Source organism: Macaca thibetana, chromosome 10 (assembly GCF_024542745.1).
Source record: "Macaca thibetana thibetana isolate TM-01 chromosome 10, ASM2454274v1, whole genome shotgun sequence".
Lineage (NCBI taxonomy): Eukaryota > Metazoa > Chordata > Mammalia > Primates > Cercopithecidae > Macaca > Macaca thibetana.
In genome coordinates this window covers 59,734,958-59,756,316 of record NC_065587.1, presented here as the reverse complement: position 1 = coordinate 59,756,316, position 21,359 = coordinate 59,734,958, and the positions used below count along the sequence as shown (strand labels likewise).

Genomic DNA, 21,359 nt, shown 5'->3' with positions numbered 1-21,359 from the left:
ATGAAGGCATGAAAACAACATTAGCCTTGTGCATCTCCATCAAAGCTCTTGGGTGACTAAGTACATTGTCAGTGAGCAGTGAGATTTTAAAAGGCATCTTTCTTTTTTCTGAACAGTAGGTCTCAATAGTGGGCTTAAAATATTCAGTAAATCATGCTGTAAACAGCTCTGCTGTCATCCAGGCTTTGCTTTTCCATTATAGAACACAAGCGGAACAGATCTAACATAATACTGAAGGTCTCTAGCATTTTCAGAATGGTAATGAGCATTGGCTTCAACTTAAAGTCACCAGCTCCATTAGTCTCTTATAGGAAAGTCAGCCTGTCCTTTGAAGCATTGAAGCCAGGCATTGACTTCTCCTCTCTATTAATGAAAGTCCTAGATGGCACTTTGTTCTAATGTATTTCACCTACATGAAAAATCTGTTTTTTAATGCAGCCACCTTCATCAATTATATTTCCTAGACTTTCTGAATCACTTGATGTAGCTTCTACATCAACTCTTGCTGCTTTGCCTTGCACTTTCATGTCATAAAGGCAGTTTCTTTCCTTAAACATCATGAACTACCTTCTGCTAGCTTCAGTCTTTTCTTCTGAAGCTTTCTCCTCTCTCTTAGTCTTCCTAGAATTGAAGAGAATTAGAGCCTTGCTCTGGATTAGGCTTTGGCTTAAGGAAATGTTGTAGCTGGTTTGATCTTCTATCCAGCCCACCACAACTTTCTCCATTTCAGCAATAAGCCTGTTTTGCTTTCTTATCATTTCTGTGTTCACCAGAGTAGGACTTTTAATTTCCTTCAGGAACTTTTCCTTTGCATTCACAACTTGGCTAACCATTTGGCAAAGAGGCCTAGCATTTAGCCTAATTCAGCTTTGGACAGGACTTCTGCACTTGGTTAAATCATTTCTAGCTTTTGATTTAAAATGAGAGATTTTTCCTTTCACTTGAACACTTAGAGGCCATTTAGGGCTATCAATTGACCTAATTTCAATATTATTGTGCCCCAAGGAATAGGGAGGCCTAAAAGAGAGACAGAGAGAGAGAGAGAGAGAGAGAGAGAGAGAGAGAGAGAGAGAGAGAGACGGGGCAATCGTCAGTTAGTGGAGCAGTCAGAATACACACAGCATTGGCCAATTAAGTTCACATGGGTGTAGTTTTGTGCCCTCAAACAGTTACAATAGTAACATCAAAGATGTCTGATCACAGATCACCACAACAGATATAATAATAATGAAAAAGTTTGAAATATTGCAAGAATTACCAAAATGTGACACAGAGACACAAAATGAGTGTATGCTATGTAAAAATGGCTCTGGTATGTTTGCTCAATGTAGGGTTGCTACAAAACTTCAATTTGTAATTTAATAATATGAAGCACAATAAAATGAGGTATGCCTATAATAATAATTGTAATAATATACTCCAGGAACTGTTCCAAGGATTTTGCATGCCAACTTACTTTCAACAAACTGGTGTGTGTTGCGTTTATTTAAACAGCGCTGAAAACCACTTAAAATTGGATATTAGACAGTTGGGTCACATTTTCAAGAAGAACTTTGCTTCATGCCTGGCAATTTTTCCTAGGTGTCTTCTTTTCTCTTACATTTTCCCCCTCTCCATCCCCCTGTCTCAGAGATTCCCGAAGTCCTGTTCACTTCTCATCGAGGGACTCTTAACCCTTTTTGTATATCACAGTCTTTTTTCAGCATCTTGCCTGTGGTCTTACCTTCTACATCTAAACCAAGATGTCAAATAATCTGTCCTAGATCTCCCAATGTCCCCCTCCATAGGGAAACTCAGAGCCAGCAGGATGATGACAAATATTTAAGCAAGGCATTAGGAGGCACATTTTCCAGGGTATGCAACATGGATTTCAGGGTAAAAGTAGGGCCACAGGATTCCTATGCCAAAACTGAGAAAGCAAGCACTCAGCTTCTGACAAATGGAGAGGGGTTGGGGAGAAGAAGAATGCAGCAGGTATTGACTGCTCACAGTGTGCTCCGGGCTGTGCTGTACTTTATATGATAATTTTGCCTTCAGGAAAACTCAATGAAGTTGGTACTACTATCCAAATAGCAGAGCTGAGTAAAATGAAGGTCACAGGAATTAAGCAACTTCCCCGAAGTCACACATTTGGCTAGTAACAGACAAGGGATTTTAAGTGTCTGCTCTTTCCACTGCATCATGCTGTTATACTTTGTCTAGATACATATGAAAGAAAAGATTGCTTAAACGCTCAATGAATGGACCTTAATTTGCTGTGGCTATCATTGTGACCTTTAGTGGCAAACACCACGATCTCTTATTCTCTGTGTCTGACTCATATTTTCACGCACCCTCATCCTCATAGGAGCATGTGCATCAACTCTCCAACAGGACTTAATAGCAACAATTTTCAACAACATTTTTTTCTAATTTCCCTTTGAAAATCAATAAATGGTTAGTGATGCCATTAATAGAGTGAAAGCAGATTTCTCTTTATTATGAGAGTTGACATTTGTAGCATTTATCACACACATACACACATACACACACACACACACACACACACACACACACACCCCAGAAACAATAAAAATAAAGACAAAGAAACCACTGAGTTTATGAGACCCTAAATACTTGGGTTGAAATTTTTGCAGCCCAAAGAGAGGGTAATGCAGTAAAGAGTTCTAGCTCATGGGTCAGAAAGTCCTGAGTTCAAGTTCCAGTGGCATGTCTTCCCACCTCAAAGGATTATATTGAATATTAATGTGCCAGGGCATTTAGCAAGCAGCACATAGCCCATGGTAGACAGGAGATGCTGTATCGGGGTTAGTCACAGATGCAGGTGAGCTGGTCTCCTGTGACACCTCCATTTTTGGGGGCCCAGGATGTCTCTCCCCTTCTATGCAGTTCAACTCCATTCCAGACCCAAGTTATCCCACTGCTACCCTCTGCCTGGTCAGCAGCCAGTCCCTGGCCCTGATTCTTCTTCCTCCAGTTTGTGACTCACTAGGTGACTTCAGTTCCATTCTCTCTAATATTCCTCTCCTTTCATATTTATTATAAAATTGTCAGATGTGTCCCAGAAGTGATTTTTAAATGCCCAAATCTAGCTTCTGATCTTTCTGAAACAACCCCTGATTGAATATGAGTGACTTTCTTTCTTTCTTTCCTTTCTTCCTTCCTTCCTTTCTTCCTTCCTTCCTTCCCTTCCTTCCTTCCCTCCCTCCCTCCCTCCCTTCCTTCCTTCCTTCCTTCCTTCCTTCCTTCCTTCCTTCCTTCCTTCCTTCCTTCCTTCCTTCCTTCCTTCCTTTCTTTCTTTCTTTCTTTCTTTCTTTCTTTCTTTCTTTCTTTCTTTCTTTCTTTCTTTCTTTCTCTCTTTCTTTCTGAGAAGTCTCACTCTGTCACTCAGGCTGGAGTGCAGTGATGGAATCTTGTCTCACTGCAACCTTCGCATCCTGGGTTCAAGCGATTATCCTGCCTCAGCCTCCCAAGTAGCTGGGATTAAAGGGGTGCATCACCACACTCAGCTAATTTTTGTATTTCTAGTAGGGATGGCATTTTACCATGTTGGCCAGGCTGGTCTCAAACTCCTGACCTCAAATAATCTGCTCACTTTGGCCTTCCAAAGTGCTGGGATTACAAGCCTGAGCCACCACACTCAACCTGAATATGAGAGGCTTTAATTTTAATGATGAGCAAAGAAACACTTTTGGAGAGATTATTTTTGCAGCCCGGTTCTGGGGAAATGCATGACTTCTGATGATATTTCAGATATACTGAGTATACAACAAATGTCAGATGACTTTGAAGGGCCAAGTTCTCCCTAGTAATAAAGAGCTTACTCAGCCACACCTGGAGAAGGCTACACAGATGTCAGAATTTGATCAAATAGTAAGATTATTACTGAATGATCAGATGTGGAGGGTTACTGGGAAAGAAGATCCAGGTGAGATCAGAAGCCACAAACTTTGAAGGACATGCACCACACTGGGGCAGAGAAATAAATAAGAGACAAAGTCAGCCCAGAGTAGAAGGGAGGAATGCAACAGCATTTACATCCTCTTGCTTGCTTTGATTAGAGTGAGGTCTGAGACTCTCCCTCAGCAGTTTCCCTTCTGCTACCCTAAAATCAGGACAGAATACTCCAGGAAAGGACCTAGTGACCTCCAGACACATGCTGAATGAATCTCCTTCCCTGGCTCATTCCCCAGCAATGAAGACACTTCTAAGTTAGAGTCTACATTCCCAGCTGGGACAAAGTCATGAGGTACCTGCCTTCTTCCCACTCAGAATCTACTATTTTATATGTGTGAGGGAAGGAAATGGGAAAATACCACCCCAGCCCTGCTGGGAGGGATGCTGAACTCACTGAGCTCATAGGATGTACCCATATTAAAGACAGTCAACTCCAGAAAACCCACCACCAAGTGTTAGCAAGGCCCCGTTCCCCAGCAGTGCCACCCCAAATTTCTAGCATTTAAGAGAACCTCCTTCTCCTATATCTTGGTTTCTTGGAAAAGAGTACCAACCTGCCAGATGCCTTTGGCAAGGGAAAAGGAAGAAAGAGGTGAACTCCGGGGGACAAACATGGGGAGGTTGGACCTTGGGTATTCGAAGGGCCACATGCAAATCTAATGCAAATGAAGTGGACCCCTAAGAGAGAGGGTGCTGTTGAAGACTTGCTGTGCACGTGTTGGAGTGGCACCCAGACATCTCAGCCTCCCCCTCTTTCTATACCTGAACAACTAATTGGAGACAAGTAATTCCAGCAAGACTGTGTCATAGTTCTACGACATGCGGACTAGAGAAAGGAGAGGTTTCCCTTTTCTCAGAAAACGCAGGTCAGTGATTTACTCAAAGAATTTTTATCAAGGAAACCTCTTGACCCGTCAGCTGATAGGGTACACTGAAAAGAGAAATCTTTCTGTTCTATGCATTAGCCCCTACCTTAATCCTTTCCACCAAGAATTTGGGTTTTATTAAAATGATTTACTCTGCTATTATTTATTTAGTTATTTAGTCATTTTTTGAGATGGAATCTCACTCTGTCACCAGGCTGGAGTGCAGTGGCGTGATCTCAGCTCACTGCAACCTCCGCCTCCTAGGTTCAAGCAATTCTCCTGCCTCAGCCTCCTGAGTAGCTGGGACCACAGGTGGGTGCCACCACCCCCAGCTAATTTTTGCAGTTTTAGTAGAGACGAGGTTTCACCATGTTGGCCAGGATGGTCTCAATCTCTTGATCTCAGGATCTGCCTGCCTTGGCCTCCCAAAGTGCTGGAATTACAAGCATGAGCCACCACACCTGGCCTAGCCTGCTATTTCATGAGCCCCTCTTACCAGTCTTCCTAGCCTCTAGAACAACAAGCACTGCAAGAAAGAACCCAGGCCTCACTCCATGTCCTGAGGCAAGAGCTGGCCAAGCTAAGACAAGACCAGCACAGCTCTTGCCCTAGAGCTCCCAGCATAAATGGAGGTGCTGATTCAATGGGTCACATGGTCCATTGAGGGTGACACTGGAGCTATGTATAAGGTATAAAGGACGATATCTGAATTAGACCATAAAGGAGCAACCATTTAGGTACCGGTAGAGGGGACAGTGGCAGCAGATGTCTGAATGTTTCAATAGAAGAATTGACCCCTGACTTGAGTATTCAATGATGAGTGTCAGCCAAGCAGAAATAGAGGATTAGTATTTCAGATGAAGCAGAAATATCACAGAATGACAGAACAGGCTGGGCACATGATGGGAATCCCCAGAAATCAGTCTGCCTAAGGCATGAGAGAGATGAAATTAGAGATGTCCCTGCAAGCTTGATCACACAGGGCCTTTTAACCCAAAGAAAATGATGTGATTCTTGGGACAGTAAAGAGCCACTGACAGTTTCAGTAGCAGAAGAACCTGGTAAGAATACTTCATTTGTGATTGCACAGGGACACATCTGGAAGCCAGGAGAACAATTAGGAAGGAACCGTTGGGTTCCAGGATAAAGATGTTTTGGGTCAGGACCAAGAGGATGGCAGTTATATTGCAGATGAGGAGATGGGTGAAGAAATGTGAGAAAGAAAAGAGGGGGATCAGTGATTGCTTTGGTATGGAGCTGAAGATGAGAGGGAGTTGGTGACTTCCAGATTTCTAGCTTGGAGGAAAGAGGATGAGGCAAGGAAGGGACATGGGTGCAGGCAAAGAAGGAAAAAAAAATCAAGAACTCATCATTATAGTGTCAAGTATTCCTTCTGCCACTCCTTCTCTTCCTCAATCTCTGTCTCCCTCCACACCAGTCTCTTTGCAGGGCTCCAGCCTGTGTGAGGGGCTCTGAATGCTGGTGCTTTCATAACTGATGAGGCTGAGTTAAAGGCAGCTTCTGGCTGAGATAGCTCCAGCTGTGGCCACAGAGACTCATAGGATTGTCCAGAAGGGAGAAGCTCCAGTGAAAGGCGGAAACTCTGCATGCGGTCTCTGACTTTCAGAATCTTCTGGTCCAGAAGTCCTTCTGTCAGGTGGCCTTGGCATGTGCCCAGAGATCCCAAGGTTTCCAGAAATCACAAGAAACATCCAAGAAACAGTTCTAGAGAAGTCTGTGGATTGCTGTTCTAGTGGTCAGATCCAGAAGTTGGCTACGAGAGACAAGAATAGGAAGAAAGAAAATTCCTCATCATCAAACCAACGTCATAATCCAGAGGACATGAGCACAGCAAGGAATGACACCTTCCTCTAGGATCCCTTAAAGGATCTCAGTGTCACTGAGCTGATCAGTGTCCTTGGGTGGTAAGAACAGATGTTGTGTAGCACTTTGGAGTCAGCAGTTTATATATATATATTTTCTCTTTTTTTTTTTTTTTTTTGAGATGGAGTTGTCCAAGCTGGAGATGCAATAGCACGATCTCGGCTCACTGGGACCTCCACTCCCAGGTCCAAGCAGTTCTCCTGCCTCAGCCTCCTGAGTAGCTGGGATTACAGGCGCCCGCCACCACACCCAGCTAAGGTTTTGTATTTTTAGTAGAGACAGGGTTTCATCATGTTGACCAGATGGTCTTGAACTCCTGACCTCAGGTGATCCACCTGCCTTGGCCTCCCATAGTGCTGGAATTACAGGTGTGAGCCACTGTGCCCCACCCAGTAGTATATATTTTTTAAATCTCATTTCAGACTAGCTCTGTGACTTTAAGCAAGTTGCTTTTCCTTTCTAGGACTAATTGTTTTTACATCTGCAAACTGGTGATGATGATCTTTATTTCACAGAGCAAAGGGTAGGTGAAATGACAATACAAGGCCTGGTCAATATTAGGTGCTCAGTAATTATTCATTCAATCATTCATTCATAACATATTTATTGATTTCTTCTACATGCCAGACATTGTGCTTGGTGCTTGGGAACAAAACAGAGAAATATTTTCACCTAAGTAGAGCTTTATTCTAACATGTGCATGTAGGGGAGGATGAAAGAAAGACAACATTCAATAAAGCATAGTATGTAAATTATTTAGTTTGTTAGAAAATGGCAATTGCTATAAAGTGAAGGAAAAGTCAAGCAAGGTAGTGGAAAGGGCAGCAGGAGTGACCTTGAACAAGTCATTTTATTTGCCTGAAAGTTTTGTTTCACTTGTAAGTCAAACACAATAGTACCTACCTCACAAGGCTATTGTGCAGAATAAGTGAGTGCAAGTCACCTAAAATTCTACCTAGACCTTGATAGATGCCCAATAGTGATAGTTATATCATTGTCACAATTATCATCATTAGGTTGCAATAATAATTGGGTAAATCAGACCTCATTTAGAAGGGGCCATTTGAGCAAAGACTGGAAAATGATGAGGGAGCTGCGGGGTGTAGGGTCTGCATCCCAGGCATGGGACCACTCAATATCAAGGCCCTAAGACAGGAGCAGGGATTTCAGGAAAGCTGTACCACCCGACTCCACCGGGGAAATTAGAAGGGGCTCAGAAAATCATCCCCTCTGAAAGACGTTGAGAAAGGGGAAGAAGCAGTTGGAGGTTGGGTGGCCCCAAGAGAAAAGAACTTTGGAGAACTTGGCTGTTGCTGAAGCAACAAAAATAAAGACATAGAAGTTTCTCCCAGCTGCTGTGAACTGACCCTGGAACTTAGAGCCAAATTGGTGGTGATAAAGTCAGCTTCATGTTTGTGTGCCTGGGTTTCTGCCTCCTTCATGACCACGTGCATCTTTGTGTACAACTACGTTTATTTGTTATCTTTCGTGTTCGTGGGAATAGGACTGTGTCTCTGACGTGTGTGCGTGTGTGTATGTGTGTGTTTGGTAATTTGGAACAAAAAAATTCTCCTCTTTCTAAAGAGATGTACATACAATAGAGGCAGTAGAGACAGAGTCGTCATGCTTCATTTCATATCCATATTTGACTTTCAACATTAAAGTTACTTACCTTTGAGGGCCTTAGGCTTTATCCCATCATCCTCTCACAGGTGCAATACTTGTCAAATGTCTAAATGCACCACAGTCTCAGGCCTGCCCAAAATTTAAATAATCATATGAGATGGCATTTATGGGGCATTGAGGATAATGAAATCACCCATTCACCCAAAGTTCATATTGTTATGTGTCTACAGTGCCAGACCCCAGGTTAGGTTCTGGGAATATAAAAGGGGGCCATTGAAGGTTATAGGCTTTGGAAACAGGTTGGAGTTTGAGTTTCAGCTAATTCCCCTTACTGCTTGTGTGACTGTGAGCAAGTCACCTTATTTCCTCTAAGGGTTTGCTTCATCTGCAAATCATATACAGCAATACCCACCTCCCATGAGCTATTGTAAAGAATAAATGAGTACAAATTACCTACAAGGTAGCTAAACCCTGATAGATGCTCAAGAGTAATACTGAAGATCATCATGGTCATCACCATTTCCATTATTACTGACCAAAGTTTCTGCCCTCATGTGGCGTGCATATTGGCAGAGATTACAATTCCACTGCCCCAGTCTCTAATCCTAGATCTTTCCATGGCTTGTTCTCTAGCTTCATTTAGGCTATTATTCATAAAACCCTCTTCAGAAGAGTTTCCCTGACCACCCACCAGCCTGCTTTTATTTCTTTACTGCACAAATCATTTCCTGTAATTCTGTTATATGTATTGTTTTTGCATACTTGTTTGTCTCCTTCAGTCAATTAAGCTTCATGGAAGAACAGTGACCTTATCTCTCTAGTTTGCTCTAGACTCAGATGTGAATTTATCTTCAGTACCTAGGACAGTATTTGGTACAAGAAGGTGTTCAATGGGCATGTGTTGAATGAATGAGTCTGTGAATGAATTAGTGAACCTGATTTGTGCCATTACAGAGCCCTGGAAAAAAATGCAACTCATTCTGCTGAAACCAAAGTATTCCTGTAAAAGGCTTCACAGAGCAGAGAGCATCTGAGCAGGGAGACTGGCAAGGGTTCTCTGGCAAATGTATGAAGGGGCATGAGAATAGCTACTAATTGTGACTATATCTTGTGAAACAAACCAAGATCATCAATTGTGTTCCCAGTCTCCCTGGAGAACACTGTTGAACCTTAACACTTGCCCTAGGAGTGTGTGGAAAAGAAGAAAAACCCCAAATTTATGACTGTGCATAATCCCCTTCAGTCTTCCAGAAGCATAGGTCCAAACTTCATTTGCATATAAATGGTCATAATTTTTTAATCATAGATAAATGCCATTCTGTTTGCTTGTCCTTGTGCCTTCCTTGATAGAGAAACAAGAGTGACTTATGATTCATGAGGAACAGCAATTAAAACACATATACATACAACACTTCCTTACTTCTTGCATCTCTTATCACTCCTTTTCCCTCCAAGTGACAGAAAATACCATCTCAGTTGAGAGGTAGTGGTTACACAGTGGATTCCCATGGTTTCTTTCCTAGGTTCTTCACTCACTTTCTGTGCAATTGTGGACAAGTCATTTCACCTTTCTAGACCTCAGCCACATCATTCATAATGAGTAAAACAAAATCATGAAGGTTTTTTGCATAGCTTACAAGAACTGGTGCACCTAAAATACTAACATAAAGCAAGCTCTCAAAATGAAAGTTGTGATCATTTTATTAGTATTATCATATTGTATGAAAATACATAGAGATAATTCATTTCAAATCAGCAAGAGAAACCCAAGGTCTTACTCTCAGCAGAGAAGAGAGAGAAATAAAGCCACCATATAGGAATGTTGATACGGATTGTACCTCGATGGTGGTCATTTTGAGAATCTCTGTATTTCATCTCAGAGAAATCTTAAGTTGGAAAATAGTGTAGGTACTACTCAAGAGAAGACCTGGTCCCTGAACCTTACTAACATCTGACATTAGGAAGAAGATCAGCACTAGAAAAATCAGTCGTTATCGGACAGACATCTATTTGATGCTTGTTTTAAAGACAACAGTGTTGGTTTCTGTTTCAAGACTTTTACTCTTGTTCTGAGATCATCTGTGGGAGAAAAAGGGCAAAGTGCAAGTGGGGGTGGAAGTGACACATATCGGGTCCTCCTGCAGATGTTTTCTTGCTTTATCTCATCCCATTTTCACACTACCCTCTGAGACAAGATTTATTATCCCAATTTGCAGATGAGGAATTTGAGGCTTAACAAGGTTAAGTAATTTGCTCACATCTGCTGAAGGAGAGCGTAGACTTGCAGTCAGACATCCAGAATACTTTCATTTATAACACATCCTGTTTTACATGGATATTGAAGATGTGGGGTTATTTTTTAGCCCCAGTTTATGGACCTCTCTTGCCAGAGTTATTTTCCTAAGAATCTAGAATAATTTGTTTGACTGTATATCAGGCTTCTGTGGATGCAAAGCCCACTAGCACCACGCACTCAACATTTCCAAAACTAAATCCAACATCTGCCCACTCCCTCATTTCCACGATCTCTCTTCCCAGAGATCGGCTCCTTTTACACTTTTTTCCAAATCATTGTCTTTCCCTATGCATCACTCTAGACTTCTTCTTCAACTCACCTCCCATCATCACATAAGTCACTAAGTCTTATCTAATATTCCTTTGAAGGTATGTCAAGTCCAACCCACCAGCTCCAGCTCCAGTTTCTCTATTAAGTCGATTTATATCTCACTTGAAGCCGGTAGGTGTAGCCTCCTCTCTGGTGTTCTTGTCCTGCTATTTATCACCCTGGCCCATCCTTTTTGTTTGGCCAAGTTTATTGTCATAAAAACAAATGTAATCATTGTGCCACTCCTCCACTGCTTCTAAACCTTTCTGTCTACATGTTGAAGATCAAACACCTTAGCAAGTCACCTGCAATATAACTCAACATTATGCTCTCGTCTCATCTCTTACCAGCCCCTACAGAAAGGTCTAATTATTCCTCTTAAATGTAATGCACTTTTACTCTCTTGTATTTTTCCCATTTTAAGGAAAATCCTACTCTGATTTCTTGTCTGTTAACAACTATTTAATCTCCAAAGCCTACGGTGAATGTCCTATCAATCTCACCAAACTCCCCCAGTCAAACTCAGCTCCCTCCCTTGTCAGTACTTCATGCACACTGCTGTCATTGGCCCTACCCTGTGATCATTTTTACATACACCTGCCTCCCTCAGCATAGCAGGAGCTTCTTAGAGATAAATTTTTTTCACATTTTTCTTTGTCTCCTTAGTATCTAGCCTGAGAAGTTTCTGACAGTGAGAATTATAATGCAGGTATCATTTTGCATGTTAACACTAAACATATCATAAACATATTCCCACTGAGCTACTCAGTCTTCCTAATTATCCTTTTAATTGCTACATAATATTTCTTCCTGTTTATGTTCTATAATTACCTAAACATTCAATTCAAGTCATTAAATTCAACAAACATTACTAAGTACTTAACATGTGGCAGGTACTATGCTAGATGCTGGAGACACCAAGAGGAGGAAGACATGACCTCTTCCCCCCAAAGATTGTGCATTCCAGTGATCATGTGATAAGGGCTATACTAGAGATATATCAATGAATGGATTGAGAACACTGGGTAGGAGGAGTTTTACTTTTCCTGAAGAAGTTGAGGAATGTAAATTTATAAGTGATATTTTCTTTGAGTTTTAAAAGTTGAATACAAACCTAAGAGAAGTGGTAAGAAAACAAAGAGGGAGGACAAGAGAAAAGATAAATTACTAAGACCTCACAGTTTTTAAGGGGCAGGGCTAGGATTTCAATACAAACGGTCTGATTCTAGGACCCCACTGTTATCCCTTATCTGCTGGTAGATTCCTACCCATCCAACAATGCTTTGCTTTAACCAGCTCCACACTCTTTCTCAGTTGTTATTTATTTATTTATTTATTTATTTATTTATTTAGCTACAGAGTCTCACTCTGTCGCCCAGGCTGGAGTGCAGTGGCGTGATCTCAGCTCACTCCATCTGCCAGGTTCAAGCAATTCTCCTGCCTCAGCCTCCCGAGTAGCTAGACTACAGGTGCACGCTACCATGCCAAACTAATTTTTTTGTGCCACCACACCAAACTAAATGTTTGTATTTTTAGTAGAGACGGAGTTTCACTATGTTGGCCAGGCTGATCTCTAACTCCTGTCCTCAGGTGATCCGCCCACCTTAGCCTCCCAAAGTGTTGGGATTACAGGTGTGAGTCACCACGCCCAGCCTCAGTTCTCTTTTTATTCAGCCTTTATGCATTGCACAGAGCTGGGGCATAATAGCAAATTTTCTCCAACCCACATTTTCCTTAAGTTTGATAACTAGAATTTTGCAAAATATTTTTTTTTGTTTTACAAAAGGAGTTCACTAATATGATGCATTCTCATCCTTTGTTCCTGTTTTCTATAGGAATTGCAATGTTACCAAGGAAACAAGATTCTAGAGCAAATTCCTGGTAAATATTAGGTTCTCAAAAGATATTAAATGAAAAAATGATCAACCAATGGCTAAATGTATGAGTTTGGCTGTGTGGAAAGTAGAGAAGAATTAGTAGAATGTGAAAGGCTCATATATAATGTACTTAATTTACTTAAAGCATAATGTAGGTTACATTATGAGATTTGCAGAAGTAAAATAATAACAAGAATAACAACAACAATAACAATAAACAGACATCCTTTAGTATCTTGGTACCTTATCAGAAGCATTCCTGCTTATGGAATCAGAAGATCAAAGAGTATTAAGAGCTATGATATCATCCCTACCCTGTGACTCACTATTTAATCTAAGAAACTCATTTAAAAAGGGGAAAACAGCAGATACTATACGAACCATTTTCTGTATTATTAAAAGTCTGGAAACAATCTAAAATGTCCACCAATAGGGAGTGGTTAAATAAATTACAATATGTGAACTGGAAGGAGTATTATAAAGTCATTAAAATGGTAATTAGAAAGATTATACAGCCACATGGAAAAACATTTACTGTGTAATATTAAGGGGGTGGGGGAAGCTGAATATAAAATTGAAGCTAGGCCATCAATGCAGTTATGGAAAATGTATGCACATGAATTAAGACACCAGGGGAAGAGGCATGCATGTGACCAGCTGTTCTATACTTGCGTGTTTTTCCTTGAAACATGTCCTTTAATTTACTGTGATGTGTATTTTCTGGCCTGGCTTATGCTCTCCAACCTCTAGGGGGAGCTCAAGGCTTCCCCTACTCAAGCCTCTTCTATCCACCCCTGGGAAGATAGAGGAGCTCTCCAGAAGCCTGAGGCAGTGAGGTACCCAGGGCTGGGCGGCCATGGAGGACTTGAAGGTATTACGAATAGAACTGAACTGAAGCAAATCTTCCCTGGGCCTTTTTCTCCTGCTCCTTTCTGTGTGTAGTCCTTGACCCCTCTTTTAGAATCAGTTGCTTTCTTGGCGTTTTCCTCTTCAATGCATGTACGTATTTCTGTTGCTACTCTCCTTGTCCGCTACATTAAGAAGGATCTAGACAGTCTTTCATCTGGGAAGTAAGGATCGCTCATAGCCTGCTTTTTTAAAGAAAAGCAGAAATTATTCTATACATTTATTTGCACGAGCAAAATGATAATAGTAAAGATATATTTTTATGGACCCATAATTTCTAATTTATTTTTTTAAAAATGAAACTACCTACGTTTCCATCAATAGTGTACTGGTTAAATAAGTTAAGGTACATCTTTGTAATTAAATACTAGGAAGATATTTTAAAAATAAAACATGCGTATGGATTGATAAAGTTCTTCAAAATATAGTGTTCAGAAGAGAGAAAAGGCAAGATGCAAAATAACCTCTGTGTGTGTGTGTGTGTGTGTGTCTGTATGTGTGTGAATAAATTACCCGAATGATCATAATGAAAAACATTTGTCTACATATCCTAGAGTGGATAGGTACTTAATATGTAATAATATGTGAGAAAATGATAAAAATAGTTACCTAAGTGGAATAAAAATTGAGAGAATGACAGAAACTTTTGCTTTTTACCCCATATTATGTTATATTATTTTATTTATTTTCCATGTGTACATATTAGTTTTTTATTTATTTTTTTATGGAATTAAGGTAGGACTTAAGGGTAAGGAGGCTGAGATAGGTGACTCTGAATCAGCAGATTCTTTATCTCCCAAATATATCACAGTGAGCTGGGCTAGAATATATGTGTGTGTGTGTGTGTGTGTGTGTGTGTGTGTGTGTGTGTGTATATATATATATATAAAGAAATCAGATAGGGATTTGGGCCCAAAGCTAGAACATACACCTACCACTATTAGCACTATTATTAATACTACTAATATTACTGATGAAGTAACAGCAATAAATTTAAAACAATAAATGTATTTAATACTGATAAATTAATGTAAAGCAAAAGAAACAAACATTTAAGGTTGAATACTTAAACAAAAATGTATAAAATACTTTACTGCTTATTTTTAATTGTGAAAGGAGAAATTTCACAAACAAGTCCATTTTAACCAAGTTGCATTTTGACCATTACAAAGGAAATGGAAAGTCCATTTAAAGTAGGACAGGGCTAGTCCCTGCCTGTGGTTTCATACTGGCTTCCTAATAAACTGTGACCCATTACAAATGAGATTGAGCTGGCCTTGTGCTTTGAATTTTTTTTTTTTTTTTTTCCTCAAATGTCTGGTCTCCTTAGATTTTTGAGCCCTGTTTTTCTTTTGCTCTCCATGAGGTTTTGAAGTTCATTGATTTTGCTGTTTTAAAATATTGCTTCTGGATAGGGGTGCTTGGGGAGTGAGGACTGACTATGGAAGCCAAAGGCAGAGAGATGAGTGCAGAGACATTTACAGTCAAGGCCAGAGTCCTGATGTGGCCTTGCCCTAAAGCTGTGCCCAGCCTAATCTCTTCCATGTGTAGTCTCACTGGGGAACTGTAGCTTCTCAGGCTTTCTGAGGAAGCAGAAACTACAATGAGAACCCAAATCCTATTCTTCCAGCAGAACTCAATCATTAGAAGAAAATGGAATGTGGAAAGCATGTCACATACCAAACAGGTTTGCTTTGCTTAGGCAGCCACAGCCAAAAGAGTCACATCTTCACATCAGTTTATCTCCTGCATGTGTGGCCCAGGAGTTGCTACTCAATACCACCCCTGGAGAAGAGCATGGCATGGAACCAGAGCTAATCTAGGTCTTTTATTTCTTTATTGCCTGCAGATTCCTTCCGTACCCAGGCCTGAGACAGAGTCTGTAGGGATGGAACACAGATGTGAGGGCAAGGGCTCCCATATCCTGGTATACAAAGCTCAGCCTAATGGTCTACATACCATTATTACTCAGTGGTTCCCAGGGCTCCCTCCATAGATGCCATGACAAATGGTTTAGTGTAGAGTGATGAATGGTGATATTCCTCTCCATTGGGTTAGTGTTTGAATCTCTTTGTTCAAAAACAAAGTTGGTTCTAACCATATACCAGAAGTCTTCATCGTTCAACATTTCTTATTTGGAATTTAGACCATCTCTTTCCATAAAATTTACACTATTACAAAAAAGGGGTTAGAACCACAGTATAACCCAGAAAAGCAGTTTGAGTTACCGTATTTTATAAATGCATAGCTAGGCATAAACTGCAAGCCTGCAATCAAACAGCCAGCTTCAGAAGGTCTAATAATCCCTGTGGTCTAGAACAAAATATTGAATTTTAATGTTCTTTCTGCAAAAATGGGGTTAGTAACATCAACCCTCTGAAACCACTGAGGCAATTAAATCAGTGGATGTACATGAAAGTACTTGGCCTAGTGCTGGGAGATTGTACCCGAAGTATGCTTCCCTGTTGCTTCCAAAAATTCCTAATATACTGAAATGTCATACATACGTTTAACTCTAGCTGCTTCTTAAGTCACCAACAAAAAGGCAGTGTTAAGAACACTTTTTGTGCTTGAACCAATTTGCCATAAGTAATGTCTCGCAAGCCTCCAGTGCCAACTGACTTATCACTAAGCTTATCCCAGATGAGACTTTGCAAATCTCTATTTATAAAATGAATACCTTGCTGCTAATTTATTTTGGGAGGGAACTTCATTTGCCTTCAAATAAATATGCTGTGGGTAATTGCTGTATTTCCATCATTCTGCAAGTCTCTAGCCAAAAGGCCACATGCTAACCTGGTACCTATATGTTGGGTGGAATACTTGCCCCAGATGATACTAGCACTGGATCTTGGGGCATTTATCTGATGTCTCTGAGCCTCAATTTTCTTACATGAAAAATAACAGTTATTATATTTACTGCAAAGTTCTGTGGAAAGATTAACTCATATGATGCACATACATGCCTGGGCCATATGGCAATTATTACTGTTATTCTTGTTATCTACTATTTCATGAGACTTTATTTTCAGCATCATGAAAGATGTGACTGACTCCTACTTCTATTTGATCATTCTCCTTTGCCATGCATACCACAGTTAATTGAATAGTGCAATTATGAACATTTAAGGTAGATCTTTAAACCCGTACAATATTCAACACAGAGCATTGCGTGTAGTAGAATTAATGAACATTCGATGACAAGTCCATACGATTCAGTCCATACACCCCTCAGTGTGTCCAGTTTTTTCTAGAACATCATTGACAAGGAGTCTTCAGACCCATGTCTGAATACCCCCAGCCTCCAGAAACTTAAAACTACTTCAATTGCAATTGCATTTATAGTGGGTTTACCAAATGTGTGACTTGTGAAGCCATCTTCTAACCCTACACCTATGGCAGTTTACATGCATTGATAAAGGCACCAAAACAGTACCACAGAATCCTTAGCTCCAGCTAGATTACCAAAAAAAATCAGAGTACTCTTCATATTAGAGAAGTCTGCCTTTCAGTGAGTCATCATCTGTTTCTTTCTACTTCTTTTCTTGTGGCCCTAAAAGCTAGACAGAAATAGTCTGATTGTTCTCCTGCATGAGGTTGCTTCAAAGAGCTGCAGGCAGCTTCTCGGTGTTTCAGATCCACCCTCAGCAGGAAATACTCTTCTGCAGCCACCACACACGTATTCCAGAGATGTGAATAAGAAATAGGGGAATTCTTCACAATTTGTTCATGAAGAGGGAAAAGGAGAGGCCTCTTGGTCTCTGAGCTGTTATTAAAATAAATATCATTGGCTAAAAGGCCAGCAAAAGTTTCAGGACCACCCAGGCAAATGACACTTTTCCAACTCTACCATATCATCACTAATTGGATATGCTAACACTTTCTGTAGCATTTCATAAAAAAATGTTTCAAGACCAAGTGATAAGATGTCTAAACAAGCTTATCTTTGGATGCTTGCTCCGGTTAGTTCTGAGGAAATACCTACAACAAAATAGCAAAGGATTTTTCTCTCCTTTAGTCCCGGGTGGGTAATTTTCTCTCTCCACCCACTTCTCTGTGTGTGTGTGTGTGTGTGTGTGTGTGTGTGTCTCCCTGCCCCTCAACGGGAACACAGTCAGATTTTGCTATACTTCAGAATCATGAAACCTCTTGAAATAGCCATAGTTCAGGGCTGAAGTGTCAAATTCAGACAGTTTCACTTGAATTTGCCTTGGACTGAACACTTCCCCAGAGAGATACAAAATTACAAAGATCATGTTTTGTGGATTTACTTCGGGTTCAGTCAGAATGTGTTGTAAAAGGTTAAACTTTTTTTTTTAATAGCAATAGTACCCATCTTTCAGAGTCCAGAGACGCCCTCTATTTCTGCCTCGAGATTTGCCTTCTTGGGGCAGAAATAGAGGGTGTCTCTGGACTTCTGAAAGGCAGACAGAAAGAAGTCACATTTGCTCAAATCTGAAAAAACAAAATGGACATTTTAATGAAATTGCCGAAGAAAAAATAAAAGTGCCTACATATTTTGTCTACATCAAACTATGTGCTCTGTTCTGGAAAACTCAGCTTTCTTGCCTGTAAAAGAGAAACTGTCCATTGCATTTATTGTTCCATCAACTTCATCTTACCTATCTAAGGAGATAAACAACCAATGTTTACACCTTCCATAGCTACTCAAAGCATTTGGCCCTGAAAAGGTGCTGTGTTCATTTCCTGTTTCTGTTCCAACAAATTAACTCAAACTTCATGGCTTAAAGCAACATAACTTGATTATTTTACTGTTCTGGAGGTCACGAGCCTGAAATGGATCTCACAGGGCTAACACCATGGTGTCGGTAGTGCTGCATTTCTTCTAGAGGTTTTAAGGGAGAATTGATTTCATTGCCTATTCCAGCATCTAGAGGTCTCCTATATTCCTTGGCTTGAGACCCCTTGCTTCATCTTCAAAGCCAACAGAACAGCATCTCCAGGTGCTGCTGTGTAACCTCCTCCTTCCACTTATAAGGACTCTTGAGATTATGTTGGACCCACTGTGATAATCCAGGGAAATCTTCCATCTCAAGATTCTTAATCACCTCTGCAATGTCTCTTTGGCCATGTAAGATAATATACTCAGGTATATTTGGGGGACAGGTTTAGGGGACTGAGACATGGACATCGTTGAAGGACAGCATTGCCACAAATGCTAAGGTAAGATCATGGGCTGGACCTAGATTTAGAAAATAAGGCAGGCAGATGAAGGAGAGAGCCCTTGGCACTGGTGGAGAACTTGCCTTTTGCCTGACTCGTTATTTTGTCATCATAGAGTCCAAGTAAAGTGGGGAGAGGAGTCCCATTTCTAAGATATGGAAACTGAAACTGAGAGAGTTTGCATGGTATTTCCAAGACTCACGGTTATTCCAAAGAGATCAAAATTGAAGCTCTTTCCATAGCACTATGCCCCTGGCTACACCACAAATATTACATGGCAGATGTGTTTAGCAAGGTTTTATGATGCAGAGCCAGGGCTGTGCACAAATATTAACTTAGAGTTGGTGACTTCTCACAGCTAAAGGTTATTCCTCAAAGGTGAAACTTACTTCACAAAATAGCTTTGCTCTTTAGTGGGAAGTAAGCGAAAACATTTTTGTATTTTTGGCTGAGCCAAAAGAAATGCTGTTTTCAAAGAGTAAGTAGTTTTCACCTGTGCACACTATATTACATTTCAGTACTTTAGAGGTGGTTTCTAAGGAATATCCAAAAAAATCAAAAGGTAAAACGTTTTCTATATGGAAAATTATTTTAAATCTTTTAAGTAAGAGGTTAGTCAGGGGTGAGAGAAGCCGTGTAGAGTTAAATAACTGGTATCCTATTCCCCGTGCCTTGCGTTTCTGAGCCAAATTGTATTGAGTTTTAAAAGAAAGAGTCTTGGCATTTCCGCAAAATTTGGAAGAAGGGAAAAACATCTCATAGAAATGCTGCTAGAATAAATCATACTTGGAGACTTCTGGCCAGAGAGAGCAGCCCTCTCCATCCACCCCAAATTAGGCTAAGAGGTTTTCTTTGAAATAAAATGGACCTTTGAAATTCTGAATTATTAGAGTAACTGAAACTACATATTTAGAATTCTGAGTAAGGCCAACAATCATTTCAGGCTTTTTCTTCATTTTTGTATTATACAATATGGTCTTCTGCATCATTCTGGGAAGAGGTGTGGTAGGCAACATTTTATAAAAACTTATTTTGCTTTAAAAGCTTTACATTTTGTTTCAATGCCAAATTCAAATTTGAGCATCTGAGAAAAGCATCTCACTTCTGAAAGTTATTGATGATTTTACAAATAAGTCAATATTTCACTGATTTCAATAATAAGGCTGAAAGCTTGATTACCACCTGGCCCATTTGCTACACAACATTCAGCGCATTCAAAGGCCAACTACAAATTTCATTAATAAGGAAGAATGCATATTTTAGGTGAACTATTTTAGGTTAGAATAAACTTATGAAAGCATTAGAAAGATTAAACCTGAGGGGCTTATGATCACAATCTATTATGGGAAGGATGAGAGAGAAATTAACATTTAAAAGTATCTTCTAATTTCTCTTATTATTTCTGTGATCCTTACAATAATGCTTTGAGATAGACAAAAATAACCCTTTACGTAAAGAAAGTGAGGCTAAGAAAGCTTAAGTGACGTTGCCAAAGACACTTTTGTAAGGAGATGGTCAACTTTAGGAGACCTCAGCTTCCAAAAATATCAAGAAATATTTTTCACTGCCCCTAGCACAGATATATTCACTCTACCCTCATCAGAGCTGTGAGGTTAAAATCCATGAAAGTACAAAAGCCTTTTATCAGTTTCTTTCTTTTTTTTTTTTTTTTGAGACAGAATCTCGCTCTGTCGCCCAGGCTGGAGTGCAGTGGCCGGATCTCAGCTCACTGCAAGCTCCGCCTCCCGGGTTCAGCCATTCTCCTGCCTCAGCCTCCCGAGTAGCTGGAACTACAGGCGCCCGCCACCTCGCCCTGCTAGTTTTTTGTATTTTTTAGTAGAGACAGGGTTTCACCGGGTTAGCCAGGATGGTCTCGATCTGATCCGCCCGTCTCCTCCTCCCAAAGTGCTGGGATTACAGGCTTGAGCCACCGTGTCCGGCCTTATCAGTTTCTTTACTTGTTACATTGGAATATTCCATTTGGATCAGGTATGTTTCCAGGCTGGACGTGAAGATGATGTGAAAATACAATGATCCGCAGGTCCCCTATGCAAGGGTTCAGCACTCGGCTGGTAGTTAAAATGCTGTCACTCTGAAATCTCGTGTGGCTTTCCCACATGTACCCATGATTTCTCCAACACTCTCAGATGGTCCATCTCTAGCATTTGAACTAATATGTTCAAATTAATTGGCCATATGTAATGATCAATTTAGTTAATGTCGAGAACATCAACTGAGAGATTATTTCTATCTGGTGCAGGTCAACCTTTGAGCATGCTGATGAAAACAAGGAAGGTCCTTCTGTGGAGAGAAAGTAGATCCCAGAATCAGAAACCAGGAACACACATTCCTACATTCCTTATCCCTACAGACCAATGCTATCTCATCATATACATACTAAACTGTAATGCATTAGTATTAGGTTATTATGCATAAACAATATATTTTTAAATT

At 40.4% G+C, this 21,359-nt stretch overlaps 1 long non-coding RNA gene across 1 annotated transcript in view; it reads left to right on the top strand.

The window, feature by feature from the left end:
• The first annotated feature begins 13,622 nt into the window (after nucleotides 1-13,622).
• Nucleotides 13,623-21,359, top strand: part of LOC126963910 (uncharacterized) — a 28,797-nt gene continuing 21,060 nt past the window's right edge. The window contains exon 1 of the long non-coding RNA XR_007729257.1: nucleotides 13,623-13,686. This is a non-coding gene — a long non-coding RNA (uncharacterized LOC126963910). The remainder of the gene's footprint in view (nucleotides 13,687-21,359) is intronic.